Source organism: Patagioenas fasciata, unplaced genomic scaffold (genome assembly GCF_037038585.1).
Source record: "Patagioenas fasciata isolate bPatFas1 unplaced genomic scaffold, bPatFas1.hap1 Unplaced_2, whole genome shotgun sequence".
Taxonomy (NCBI): domain Eukaryota; kingdom Metazoa; phylum Chordata; class Aves; order Columbiformes; family Columbidae; genus Patagioenas; species Patagioenas fasciata.
The window spans coordinates 208,221-220,067 of record NW_027288621.1 but is presented as its reverse complement, the minus strand read 5'-3'; positions in this window follow the sequence as shown (position 1 = coordinate 220,067).

Genomic DNA, 11,847 nt, shown 5'->3' with positions numbered 1-11,847 from the left:
AGACGCGATTCCCTTGTCTCTTGCGAACACAGGGAACTCTGTGCATCCAAGTCTACAGGCTAAGGACGCGTCTGCATATGTTTTGGTGAACAATCGAGTGTGCGTGTTCTGACAGCTGCCTCTATGCAGACGTCTCCACAGAGCCACTTCTGAATGCCCCGCAGCCCAGGACTGAATGGATACACTAACAAGTGCACCGGTGTGAGCAACCACATATGCAGAAGGACGTCTTTCATCTCACAGAAGCGCGAACGTCTTGGCGTTCAAGCACATGGCAGAAACAAGGTGTGAACAGATGAGCTGCTGCTATTTTCTCCGTTCGGCATGCTTCGTTGTAGCTCTCTTGCCGGTCGCCGGCTTAGCGGCTTGCTTTGCGCGACTAGCTCTGGGGAGAGAAGGAGATAGCGCCGGAAACCTCGCCTTTTGCCTTCTTCGGCGCTGGAACCTGGTTGCTGCGCCTTCTCTTTGTCCATGTGCACACACACGATTCCTCAGCGAAAACCATGCAGAAACCTTTCCACGAGCACCCAGGGATGTGCACCCAGCACCACGTGCACGCACACGCAGCTAGAGAAAAGCACCTACCTTTTCACACACTGATGCCTAAGCAAACGCGTGGCCACACACACGCACACATCCGCAAGCGCGCCTACTCCCATCTATTGAGGGAAAGACGGACGAGCTCTTTGGTTGCTCTTCACAGGCTTGTCCCTGATCTATAGCTGAGGGCAAACACTTGTGTGCTTGTGGGAGAGCCTGTGTCTTTCCTGGAAGCGTTTGGGAGTTTTGCTCAGACGCGTGTTTCCTCAAGTTCAAGAATCAAGATCTAGGATACCTGCAGACAGGTGCCTGTTTGTGTGGAGACAGTCTGTTTGAAACTGTGTTCCTCAGCGCCCGCTCTTTCTCCCCGTCGCTCCACACGCCTGGGAGTCCCTTTCTTTCTCTCCACAAGCACGTGTGTTGACTTCGTCGCACATGTGCATCTGCACAAGCGTTGAGCTCAGCAGAGCGTGTCTCTTGACACTTGATGTGCGTTGGCTGTGTCTGCCTGCTCCAGTGAAGAGAGAAACGGGAAATCATCTTGGTAGAGGCAACAAAGCAAAAGCGAGGCAGGATTGACATCTGCTCAACAGAGACGGATTCCCTGCGCTGACACAGTTCACAGTTACACGAGAAGCAATCTGAGCGGTCCGTCGACCGGAGACGTGTTTCCCAAGAGGTCGTTTAGCGAGTGAACAGCAGTGTGCGCGACTTTCAGGAGTGTGCCTGGAAAGTGCCAGAATCACCAGGAGCATCTGTGCAAAAGCTGCTGCCTCTGTGACCGCATTGAGGCACGTTCGCGTGTCTGCGAGTATATAGACGGCTCTTTCGCGTTCACTCCGAGGGAAACGGTCCGCTATTGCTTCTGTGCGCACAGACGCGATTCCCTTGTCTCTTGCGAACACAGGGAACTCTGTGCATCCAAATCTACAGGCTAAGGACGCGTCTGCATATGTTTTGGTGAACAATCGAGTGTGCGTGTTCTGACAGCTGCCTCTATGCAGACGTCTCCACAGAGCCACTTCTGAATGCCCCGCAGCCCAGGACTGAATGGATACACTAACAAGTGCACCGGTGTGAGCAACCACATATGCAGAAGGACGTCTTTCATCTCACAGAAGCGCGAACGTCTTGGCGTTCAAGCACATGGCAGAAACAAGGTGTGAACACATGAGCTGCTGCTATTTTCTCCGTTCGGCATGCTTCGTTGTAGCTCTCTTGCCGGTCGCCGGCTTAGCGGCTTGCTTTGCGCGACTAGCTCTGGGGAGAGAAGGAGATAGCGCCGGAAACCTCGCCTTTTGCCTTCTTCGGCGCTGGAACCTGGTTGCTGCGCCTTCTCTTTGTCCATGTGCACACACACGATTCCTCAGCGAAAACCATGCAGAAACCTTTCCACGAGCACCCAGGGATGTGCACCCAGCACCACGTGCACGCACACGCAGCTAGAGAAAAGCACCTACCTTTTCACACACTGATGCCTAAGCAAACGCGTGGCCACACACACGCACACATCCGCAAGCGCGCCTACTCCCATCTATTGAGGGAAAGACGGACGAGCTCTTTGGTTGCTCTTCACAGGCTTGTCCCTGATCTATAGCTGAGGGCAAACACTTGTGTGCTTGTGGGAGAGCCTGTGTCTTTCCTGGAAGCGTTTGGGAGTTTTGCTCAGACGCGTGTTTCCTCAAGTTCAAGAATCAAGATCTAGGATACCTGCAGACAGGTGCCTGTTTGTGTGGAGACAGTCTGTTTGAAACTGTGTTCCTCAGCGCCCGCTCTTTCTCCCCGTCGCTCCACACGCCTGGGAGTCCCTTTCTTTCTCTCCACAAGCACGTGTGTTGACTTCGTCGCACATGTGCATCTGCACAAGCGTTGAGCTCAGCAGAGCGTGTCTCTTGACACTTGATGTGCGTTGGCTGTGTCTGCCTGCTCCAGTGAAGAGAGAAACGGGAAATCATCTTGGTAGAGGCAACAAAGCAAAAGCGAGGCAGGATTGACATCTGCTCAACAGAGACGGATTCCCTGCGCTGACACAGTTCACAGTTACACGAGAAGCAATCTGAGCGGTCCGTCGACCGGAGACGTGTTTCCCAAGAGGTCGTTTAGCGAGTGAACAGCAGTGTGCGCGACTTTCAGGAGTGTGCCTGGAAAGTGCCAGAATCACCAGGAGCATCTGTGCAAAAGCTGCTGCCTCTGTGACCGCATTGAGGCACGTTCGCGTGTCTGCGAGTATATAGACGGCTCTTTCGCGTTCACTCCGAGGGAAACGGTCCGCTATTGCTTCTGTGCGCACAGACGCGATTCCCTTGTCTCTTGCGAACACAGGGAACTCTGTGCATCCAAATCTACAGGCTAAGGACGCGTCTGCATATGTTTTGGTGAACAATCGAGTGTGCGTGTTCTGACAGCTGCCTCTATGCAGACGTCTCCACAGAGCCACTTCTGAATGCCCCGCAGCCCAGGACTGAATGGATACACTAACAAGTGCACCGGTGTGAGCAACCACATATGCAGAAGGACGTCTTTCATCTCACAGAAGCGCGAACGTCTTGGCGTTCAAGCACATGGCAGAAACAAGGTGTGAACAGATGAGCTGCTGCTATTTTCTCCGTTCGGCATGCTTCGTTGTAGCTCTCTTGCCGGTCGCCGGCTTAGCGGCTTGCTTTGCGCGACTAGCTCTGGGGAGAGAAGGAGATAGCGCCGGAAACCTCGCCTTTTGCCTTCTTCGGCGCTGGAACCTGGTTGCTGCGCCTTCTCTTTGTCCATGTGCACACACACGATTCCTCAGCGAAAACCATGCAGAAACCTTTCCACGAGCACCCAGGGATGTGCACCCAGCACCACGTGCACGCACACGCAGCTAGAGAAAAGCACCTACCTTTTCACACACTGAAGCCTAAGCAAACGCGTGGCCACACACACGCACACATCCGCAAGCGCGCCTACTCCCATCTATTGAGGGAAAGACGGACGAGCAACGTCCTGACAGGCTTGAGGGGAAAAACGTCCGTTGACGGTTGGCGTACTGCACGCCCGCCTACGGGGCTGCAGGGGAATCCACATTTGGAAGGTACCTGAAGATGTGTGCCTGTTCTTGGAGCTCCGCTAGTAGGGTAGCAAAGACACTCGTAGGCAGTACTGAATGCTGCTCCGTGCTACTTCTCCTCCGCTGGCAAATGCTTCAGTGTCGCCCGAGGAAAGACGTTTAACAATCGATCTCCAAGAGGAACGAAACACATGATGCCATAAGGCGAAAGAATAGCAGGGCATCTCTTCACAGGCTTGTCCCTGATCTATAGCTGAGGGCAAACACTTGTGTGCTTGTGGGAGAGCCTGTGTCTTTCCTGGAAGCGTTTGGGAGTTTTGCTCAGACGCGTGTTTCCTCAAGTTCAAGAATCAAGATCTAGGATACCTGCAGACAGGTGCCTGTTTGTGTGGAGACAGTCTGTTTGAAACTGTGTTCCTCAGCGCCCGCTCTTTCTCCCCGTCGCTCCACACGCCTGGGAGTCCCTTTCTTTCTCTCCACAAGCACGTGTGTTGACTTCGTCGCACATGTGCATCTGCACAAGCGTTGAGCTCAGCAGAGCGTGTCTCTTGACACTTGATGTGCGTTGGCTGTGTCTGCCTGCTCCAGTGAAGAGAGAAACGGGAAATCATCTTGGTAGAGGCAACAAAGCAAAAGCGAGGCAGGATTGACATCTGCTCAACAGAGACGGATTCCCTGCGCTGACACAGTTCACAGTTACACGAGAAGCAATCTGAGCGGTCCGTCGACCGGAGACGTGTTTCCCAAGAGGTCGTTTAGCGAGTGAACAGCAGTGTGCGCGACTTTCAGGAGTGTGCCTGGAAAGTGCCAGAATCACCAGGAGCATCTGTGCAAAAGCTGCTGCCTCTGTGACCGCATTGAGGCACGTTCGCGTGTCTGCGAGTATATAGACGGCTCTTTCGCGTTCACTCCGAGGGAAACGGTCCGCTATTGCTTCTGTGCGCACAGACGCGATTCCCTTGTCTCTTGCGAACACAGGGAACTCTGTGCATCCAAATCTACAGGCTAAGGACGCGTCTGCATATGTTTTGGTGAACAATCGAGTGTGCGTGTTCTGACAGCTGCCTCTATGCAGACGTCTCCACAGAGCCACTTCTGAATGCCCCGCAGCCCAGGACTGAATGGATACACTAACAAGTGCACCGGTGTGAGCAACCACATATGCAGAAGGACGTCTTTCATCTCACAGAAGCGCGAACGTCTTGGCGTTCAAGCACATGGCAGAAACAAGGTGTGAACAGATGAGCTGCTGCTATTTTCTCCGTTCGGCATGCTTCGTTGTAGCTCTCTTGCCGGTCGCCGGCTTAGCGGCTTGCTTTGCGCGACTAGCTCTGGGGAGAGAAGGAGATAGCGCCGGAAACCTCGCCTTTTGCCTTCTTCGGCGCTGGAACCTGGTTGCTGCGCCTTCTCTTTGTCCATGTGCACACACACGATTCCTCAGCGAAAACCATGCAGAAACCTTTCCACGAGCACCCAGGGATGTGCACCCAGCACCACGTGCACGCACACGCAGCTAGAGAAAAGCACCTACCTTTTCACACACTGATGCCTAAGCAAACGCGTGGCCACACACACGCACACATCCGCAAGCGCGCCTACTCCCATCTATTGAGGGAAAGACGGACGAGCTCTTTGGTTGCTCTTCACAGGCTTGTCCCTGATCTATAGCTGAGGGCAAACACTTGTGTGCTTGTGGGAGAGCCTGTGTCTTTCCTGGAAGCGTTTGGGAGTTTTGCTCAGACGCGTGTTTCCTCAAGTTCAAGAATCAAGATCTAGGATACCTGCAGACAGGTGCCTGTTTGTGTGGAGACAGTCTGTTTGAAACTGTGTTCCTCAGCGCCCGCTCTTTCTCCCCGTCGCTCCACACGCCTGGGAGTCCCTTTCTTTCTCTCCACAAGCACGTGTGTTGACTTCGTCGCACATGTGCATCTGCACAAGCGTTGAGCTCAGCAGAGCGTGTCTCTTGACACTTGATGTGCGTTGGCTGTGTCTGCCTGCTCCAGTGAAGAGAGAAACGGGAAATCATCTTGGTAGAGGCAACAAAGCAAAAGCGAGGCAGGATTGACATCTGCTCAACAGAGACGGATTCCCTGCGCTGACACAGTTCACAGTTACACGAGAAGCAATCTGAGCGGTCCGTCGACCGGAGACGTGTTTCCCAAGAGGTCGTTTAGCGAGTGAACAGCAGTGTGCGCGACTTTCAGGAGTGTGCCTGGAAAGTGCCAGAATCACCAGGAGCATCTGTGCAAAAGCTGCTGCCTCTGTGACCGCATTGAGGCACGTTCGCGTGTCTGCGAGTATATAGACGGCTCTTTCGCGTTCACTCCGAGGGAAACGGTCCGCTATTGCTTCTGTGCGCACAGACGCGATTCCCTTGTCTCTTGCGAACACAGGGAACTCTGTGCATCCAAATCTACAGGCTAAGGACGCGTCTGCATATGTTTTGGTGAACAATCGAGTGTGCGTGTTCTGACAGCTGCCTCTATGCAGACGTCTCCACAGAGCCACTTCTGAATGCCCCGCAGCCCAGGACTGAATGGATACACTAACAAGTGCACCGGTGTGAGCAACCACATATGCAGAAGGACGTCTTTCATCTCACAGAAGCGCGAACGTCTTGGCGTTCAAGCACATGGCAGAAACAAGGTGTGAACAGATGAGCTGCTGCTATTTTCTCCGTTCGGCATGCTTCGTTGTAGCTCTCTTGCCGGTCGCCGGCTTAGCGGCTTGCTTTGCGCGACTAGCTCTGGGGAGAGAAGGAGATAGCGCCGGAAACCTCGCCTTTTGCCTTCTTCGGCGCTGGAACCTGGTTGCTGCGCCTTCTCTTTGTCCATGTGCACACACACGATTCCTCAGCGAAAACCATGCAGAAACCTTTCCACGAGCACCCAGGGATGTGCACCCAGCACCACGTGCACGCACACGCAGCTAGAGAAAAGCACCTACCTTTTCACACACTGATGCCTAAGCAAACGCGTGGCCACACACACGCACACATCCGCAAGCGCGCCTACTCCCATCTATTGAGGGAAAGACGGACGAGCTCTTTGGTTGCTCTTCACAGGCTTGTCCCTGATCTATAGCTGAGGGCAAACACTTGTGTGCTTGTGGGAGAGCCTGTGTCTTTCCTGGAAGCGTTTGGGAGTTTTGCTCAGACGCGTGTTTCCTCAAGTTCAAGAATCAAGATCTAGGATACCTGCAGACAGGTGCCTGTTTGTGTGGAGACAGTCTGTTTGAAACTGTGTTCCTCAGCGCCCGCTCTTTCTCCCCGTCGCTCCACACGCCTGGGAGTCCCTTTCTTTCTCTCCACAAGCACGTGTGTTGACTTCGTCGCACATGTGCATCTGCACAAGCGTTGAGCTCAGCAGAGCGTGTCTCTTGACACTTGATGTGCGTTGGCTGTGTCTGCCTGCTCCAGTGAAGAGAGAAACGGGAAATCATCTTGGTAGAGGCAACAAAGCAAAAGCGAGGCAGGATTGACATCTGCTCAACAGAGACGGATTCCCTGCGCTGACACAGTTCACAGTTACACGAGAAGCAATCTGAGCGGTCCGTCGACCGGAGACGTGTTTCCCAAGAGGTCGTTTAGCGAGTGAACAGCAGTGTGCGCGACTTTCAGGAGTGTGCCTGGAAAGTGCCAGAATCACCAGGAGCATCTGTGCAAAAGCTGCTGCCTCTGTGACCGCATTGAGGCACGTTCGCGTGTCTGCGAGTATATAGACGGCTCTTTCGCGTTCACTCCGAGGGAAACGGTCCGCTATTGCTTCTGTGCGCACAGACGCGATTCCCTTGTCTCTTGCGAACACAGGGAACTCTGTGCATCCAAATCTACAGGCTAAGGACGCGTCTGCATATGTTTTGGTGAACAATCGAGTGTGCGTGTTCTGACAGCTGCCTCTATGCAGACGTCTCCACAGAGCCACTTCTGAATGCCCCGCAGCCCAGGACTGAATGGATACACTAACAAGTGCACCGGTGTGAGCAACCACATATGCAGAAGGACGTCTTTCATCTCACAGAAGCGCGAACGTCTTGGCGTTCAAGCACATGGCAGAAACAAGGTGTGAACAGATGAGCTGCTGCTATTTTCTCCGTTCGGCATGCTTCGTTGTAGCTCTCTTGCCGGTCGCCGGCTTAGCGGCTTGCTTTGCGCGACTAGCTCTGGGGAGAGAAGGAGATAGCGCCGGAAACCTCGCCTTTTGCCTTCTTCGGCGCTGGAACCTGGTTGCTGTGCCTTCTCTTTGTCCATGTGCACACACACGATTCCTCAGCGAAAACCATGCAGAAACCTTTCCACGAGCACCCAGGGATGTGCACCCAGCACCACGTGCACGCACACGCAGCTAGAGAAAAGCACCTACCTTTTCACACACTGAAGCCTAAGCAAACGCGTGGCCACACACACGCACACATCCGCAAGCGCGCCTACTCCCATCTATTGAGGGAAAGACGGACGAGCAACGTCCTGACAGGCTTGAGGGGAAAAACGTCCGTTGACGGTTGGCGTACTGCACGCCCGCCTACGGGGCTGCAGGGGAATCCACATTTGGAAGGTACCTGAAGATGTGTGCCTGTTCTTGGAGCTCCGCTAGTAGGGTAGCAAAGACACTCGTAGGCAGTACTGAATGCTGCTCCGTGCTACTTCTCCTCCGCTGGCAAATGCTTCAGTGTCGCCCGAGGAAAGACGTTTAACAATCGATCTCCAAGAGGAACGAAACACATGATGCCATAAGGCGAAAGAATAGCAGGGCATCTCTTCACAGGCTTGTCCCTGATCTATAGCTGAGGGCAAACACTTGTGTGCTTGTGGGAGAGCCTGTGTCTTTCCTGGAAGCGTTTGGGAGTTTTGCTCAGACGCGTGTTTCCTCAAGTTCAAGAATCAAGATCTAGGATACCTGCAGACAGGTGCCTGTTTGTGTGGAGACAGTCTGTTTGAAACTGTGTTCCTCAGCGCCCGCTCTTTCTCCCCGTCGCTCCACACGCCTGGGAGTCCCTTTCTTTCTCTCCACAAGCACGTGTGTTGACTTCGTCGCACATGTGCATCTGCACAAGCGTTGAGCTCAGCAGAGCGTGTCTCTTGACACTTGATGTGCGTTGGCTGTGTCTGCCTGCTCCAGTGAAGAGAGAAACGGGAAATCATCTTGGTAGAGGCAACAAAGCAAAAGCGAGGCAGGATTGACATCTGCTCAACAGAGACGGATTCCCTGCGCTGACACAGTTCACAGTTACACGAGAAGCAATCTGAGCGGTCCGTCGACCGGAGACGTGTTTCCCAAGAGGTCGTTTAGCGAGTGAACAGCAGTGTGCGCGACTTTCAGGAGTGTGCCTGGAAAGTGCCAGAATCACCAGGAGCATCTGTGCAAAAGCTGCTGCCTCTGTGACCGCATTGAGGCACGTTCGCGTGTCTGCGAGTATATAGACGGCTCTTTCGCGTTCACTCCGAGGGAAACGGTCCGCTATTGCTTCTGTGCGCACAGACGCGATTCCCTTGTCTCTTGCGAACACAGGGAACTCTGTGCATCCAAATCTACAGGCTAAGGACGCGTCTGCATATGTTTTGGTGAACAATCGAGTGTGCGTGTTCTGACAGCTGCCTCTATGCAGACGTCTCCACAGAGCCACTTCTGAATGCCCCGCAGCCCAGGACTGAATGGATACACTAACAAGTGCACCGGTGTGAGCAACCACATATGCAGAAGGACGTCTTTCATCTCACAGAAGCGCGAACGTCTTGGCGTTCAAGCACATGGCAGAAACAAGGTGTGAACAGATGAGCTGCTGCTATTTTCTCCGTTCGGCATGCTTCGTTGTAGCTCTCTTGCCGGTCGCCGGCTTAGCGGCTTGCTTTGCGCGACTAGCTCTGGGGAGAGAAGGAGATAGCGCCGGAAACCTCGCCTTTTGCCTTCTTCGGCGCTGGAACCTGGTTGCTGCGCCTTCTCTTTGTCCATGTGCACACACACGATTCCTCAGCGAAAACCATGCAGAAACCTTTCCACGAGCACCCAGGGATGTGCACCCAGCACCACGTGCACGCACACGCAGCTAGAGAAAAGCACCTACCTTTTCACACACTGATGCCTAAGCAAACGCGTGGCCACACACACGCACACATCCGCAAGCGCGCCTACTCCCATCTATTGAGGGAAAGACGGACGAGCTCTTTGGTTGCTCTTCACAGGCTTGTCCCTGATCTATAGCTGAGGGCAAACACTTGTGTGCTTGTGGGAGAGCCTGTGTCTTTCCTGGAAGCGTTTGGGAGTTTTGCTCAGACGCGTGTTTCCTCAAGTTCAAGAATCAAGATCTAGGATACCTGCAGACAGGTGCCTGTTTGTGTGGAGACAGTCTGTTTGAAACTGTGTTCCTCAGCGCCCGCTCTTTCTCCCCGTCGCTCCACACGCCTGGGAGTCCCTTTCTTTCTCTCCACAAGCACGTGTGTTGACTTCGTCGCACATGTGCATCTGCACAAGCGTTGAGCTCAGCAGAGCGTGTCTCTTGACACTTGATGTGCGTTGGCTGTGTCTGCCTGCTCCAGTGAAGAGAGAAACGGGAAATCATCTTGGTAGAGGCAACAAAGCAAAAGCGAGGCAGGATTGACATCTGCTCAACAGAGACGGATTCCCTGCGCTGACACAGTTCACAGTTACACGAGAAGCAATCTGAGCGGTCCGTCGACCGGAGACGTGTTTCCCAAGAGGTCGTTTAGCGAGTGAACAGCAGTGTGCGCGACTTTCAGGAGTGTGCCTGGAAAGTGCCAGAATCACCAGGAGCATCTGTGCAAAAGCTGCTGCCTCTGTGACCGCATTGAGGCACGTTCGCGTGTCTGCGAGTATATAGACGGCTCTTTCGCGTTCACTCCGAGGGAAACGGTCCGCTATTGCTTCTGTGCGCACAGACGCGATTCCCTTGTCTCTTGCGAACACAGGGAACTCTGTGCATCCAAATCTACAGGCTAAGGACGCGTCTGCATATGTTTTGGTGAACAATCGAGTGTGCGTGTTCTGACAGCTGCCTCTATGCAGACGTCTCCACAGAGCCACTTCTGAATGCCCCGCAGCCCAGGACTGAATGGATACACTAACAAGTGCACCGGTGTGAGCAACCACATATGCAGAAGGACGTCTTTCATCTCACAGAAGCGCGAACGTCTTGGCGTTCAAGCACATGGCAGAAACAAGGTGTGAACAGATGAGCTGCTGCTATTTTCTCCGTTCGGCATGCTTCGTTGTAGCTCTCTTGCCGGTCGCCGGCTTAGCGGCTTGCTTTGCGCGACTAGCTCTGGGGAGAGAAGGAGATAGCGCCGGAAACCTCGCCTTTTGCCTTCTTCGGCGCTGGAACCTGGTTGCTGCGCCTTCTCTTTGTCCATGTGCACACACACGATTCCTCAGCGAAAACCATGCAGAAACCTTTCCACGAGCACCCAGGGATGTGCACCCAGCACCACGTGCACGCACACGCAGCTAGAGAAAAGCACCTACCTTTTCACACACTGATGCCTAAGCAAACGCGTGGCCACACACACGCACACATCCGCAAGCGCGCCTACTCCCATCTATTGAGGGAAAGACGGACGAGCTCTTTGGTTGCTCTTCACAGGCTTGTCCCTGATCTATAGCTGAGGGCAAACACTTGTGTGCTTGTGGGAGAGCCTGTGTCTTTCCTGGAAGCGTTTGGGAGTTTTGCTCAGACGCGTGTTTCCTCAAGTTCAAGAATCAAGATCTAGGATACCTGCAGACAGGTGCCTGTTTGTGTGGGGACAGTCTGTTTGAAACTGTGTTCCTCAGCGCCCGCTCTTTCTCCCCGTCGCTCCACACGCCTGGGAGTCCCTTTCTTTCTCTCCACAAGCACGTGTGTTGACTTCGTCGCACATGTGCATCTGCACAAGCGTTGAGCTCAGCAGAGCGTGTCTCTTGACACTTGATGTGCGTTGGCTGTGTCTGCCTGCTCCAGTGAAGAGAGAAACGGGAAATCATCTTGGTAGAGGCAACAAAGCAAAAGCGAGGCAGGATTGACATCTGCTCAACAGAGACGGATTCCCTGCGCTGACACAGTTCACAGTTACACGAGAAGCAATCTGAGCGGTCCGTCGACCGGAGACGTGTTTCCCAAGAGGTCGTTTAGCGAGTGAACAGCAGTGTGCGCGACTTTCAGGAGTGTGCCTGGAAAGTGCCAGAATCACCAGGAGCATCTGTGCAAAAGCTGCTGCCTCTGTGACCGCATTGAGGCACGTTCGCGTGTCTGCGAGTATATAGACGGCTCTTTCGCGT